Source organism: Grammomys surdaster, unplaced genomic scaffold (genome assembly GCF_004785775.1).
Source record: "Grammomys surdaster isolate TR1022 unplaced genomic scaffold, NIH_TR_1.0 66, whole genome shotgun sequence".
In the NCBI taxonomy this organism is placed as follows: domain Eukaryota; kingdom Metazoa; phylum Chordata; class Mammalia; order Rodentia; family Muridae; genus Grammomys; species Grammomys surdaster.
This window is the reverse complement of record NW_021604568.1, coordinates 14,690,447-14,693,247: the sequence shown is the minus strand read 5'-3', so window position 1 is coordinate 14,693,247 and position 2,801 is coordinate 14,690,447. Positions and strand designations below refer to the sequence as shown.

At 44.1% G+C, this 2,801-nt stretch overlaps 1 protein-coding gene across 3 annotated transcripts in view; it reads right to left on the bottom strand.

Moving 5' to 3' along the window:
* Vti1a (vesicle transport through interaction with t-SNAREs 1A) overlaps positions 1-2,801 on the bottom strand; it is a 302,888-nt gene that overhangs the window by 288,872 nt on the left and 11,215 nt on the right. The window lies entirely within an intron of this gene.

Below are 2,801 nucleotides of genomic sequence, written 5' to 3'. Positions count from 1 at the left end.
CTGGACTCTAACCCCTCAGTGTAGAGCTGAGAAGGGACTGGACTCTAGCTCCTCAGTGTAGAGATGAGAAAGCAGAGCCACAGCATCAGTGGTGACAGTCAGCGGTGACACCGGGACTGCTTTAGTGCTCACTTCCTGATCAGCTCTGGAAGCAGCTAGAGAATGATAGGGCTGCCAAGCTGTGTGCTTCGTCAAGAGTTTGTTTTGAAAAGCACGTGCATTAATCAAACCCCCTGATGAATTTGTTCTCAGTATCCTGGGAGCATCTCAGTGTTCAGTCCAACCTGATCCAGTTTTCTGACCATGCGTGTCCAGAATGACATGAGACTGTTTCTTGTGACTTAGATCTTAGATCTTGTGAGGATGTCTCTCTGAGAAAGTCTTTCCTAGTTAGGAAAAATCACATACAAACAACATGTGACCTTGGCCTTCAGCCTAATCCTTACACACTAAAACCACACACTGATGAGAAGTTAGATAAACACAGCAATATGCTAGCTACACCTTGCTCACTAAAATCTCAACAGAGCATGCTTTAGCCATCTGTCATCCTGTAACACTTTGGATACAGCACATAGCATTTAAGATGCCAACAGAGACATGCAATGATGGCTCAGAGCCCAGGCTTTGTAGTGAGACTCTGTTCACTTTGTAGACACCACTACTCACCAGCCATGGGGCCTTGAACAGAGGTCTCAATGATCCTCTGCCTTATTTTTCTCACCTCTAATAACCTCTTTCCTAGGACAGTCATGACAATTACCTGAATGATCCCTAATGTACTTAGAGCATACAGCCCTAGATTGACAGTAACTCAGGGTTAAAACGAAATGGAACAAGCTCTCTAGGAGGCAGTAGAGAGCTAATCTCTACATGCCCCTAAAAGAAGGAAAGTCAGGAACAAGAACAAATTGGCCCAGACTAACTACGTCAATAACTTCCACAGAAAACACAGCAGTGCATTTGCTTCTCGGGGCATTCTAACACATTATTAGTTCATGACCAATACAAGCTAATCACCTACTGTACACTGGTGGAGACTGAATAACTATAGTAGAATACAAATGGACAAAAAAGCAATTGCAGTTATGTACTTATATGAGAAAATAAGACACTTTTAATTAGCTCTTTTCAAAGAGTGATGATGTAACGGGTGCAGCTCATCCCAAATGAGAAGTTCCAATCAACTAAATCACTTACCAAGCACTTAAAAGTACTTCTCTGCAATCAGCACTGTTCCCTGCTTTGGTGTTTCAGTTCTTAAGCTAGCATACAAAGAGTGGGTTTTCATATGGCATGCTCAGACACATCTCTTCTTACTCGTTCGAGCCCTGTCTCCGTCCTGCTGGCTGGCTTCCCCTACTACTCTGTCTTCTCTCATGTCTCGTGCGCTCAATTACCCTCTCTTTCTGTCCCTTACCCTTAAGAACTCACTGCTGCTCATAGTCGCCTTCCTAGTCTGTTGCATCTCCCTCTCCCCACACCTTTTCTCCCAAATCTAGGAGCTATGCAGTAAAGAAAACAAGCACTCTTTGTGTTTCTGAATCTGGCCCATTTCCACTTAGTACAATGGTTTCCAGTTCCATTCATTTTCCTGCAAATGTCCTGACTCCGTTTTTCTTTACAGAATATAATTCCGTTATATATGTACCACATTTCTTTATCCATCCATAAGTGGGTGGACGTTAGGCTGCTTCCATGGCTTAGCTACTGTGTACAGTGCAGCAATAAACATGGACGTGTAAGGATCTCTGTGGCAGGACATAAGTCCTTTGGGCACATGCAGCGGTGGCATCCCTGCATCATCTGGCATTTCTACCTTTAGTGGTTTAAGAACTCTCCACAGTGACTCTCACATGCCTCTGCCAAGTTTCCATTCATGACAGTAGAGACAAGTCCTTTCTCTTTACAACCTTCACAGTATTGGTTACATTTTTGGGTTTTCTTTTTTTTTTTTTTTTGGTTTTTTGAGACAGGGTTTCTCTGTTTAGCCCTGGCTGTCATGGAACTCACTTGGTAGACCAGGCTAGCCTCAAACTCAGAAATCCACCTGCCTCTGCCTCCCAAGTGCTGGGATTAAAGGCGTGCGCCACCACCGCCCGGCATAATACCAGGCTGGTCTTTAACTTACTATGTACCTGAGAGAATAACCTTTGAATCTCCACCCTCTTGACCTTTCCTGAGATTACATCATTTGCTACTGCCCTGACCTGCTGTCCTCTTGACGTTAGACACGCTGAGCAGGTAAAATGGAGCCTCCCGTTTTTAAGTTTGCAGTTCCCTGACGGGTAAGGATCTAGAGCATGCTTTACCAGGCTGTCTTTTTGCTAGAATTGTTTTTCTTATGTCTAGTTTTTGTAGTTTTTTGTATTTCCTACAGTTGCCTTCCCCCACCCCCACACATATCTGAAGTACAGCTGGCAAAGATTTTCTCCCATTCTGTCCGTTGTCGCTTCACTCTAGGAATTATTTCTCTGTCGTGTGATCAACTTCATGTAATCTTATCTGTCAAGCTCTGGAACTATATTCTGTGATGTGAGAGTCCTTCTAGGAAAGGTCTTACTTCTGTCTGTATCTTAAAGTGTTGTTTATGGTTGGAGAGACGACTCAGAGGTGGAGATACTTGCTACCTTGCAGAGAACCTGAGTTTGATTGCTAGAATCTGTCATGTGACTCGAAGCCTCCTGTAAGTCTAGCTTCAGGAGATCTGACACCATCTTCTGGTCTCTGTGAGCATCCACACACATGCACAAGCACACACACACACACCATCTTCTGCTCTCTGTGAGCATCCACACACA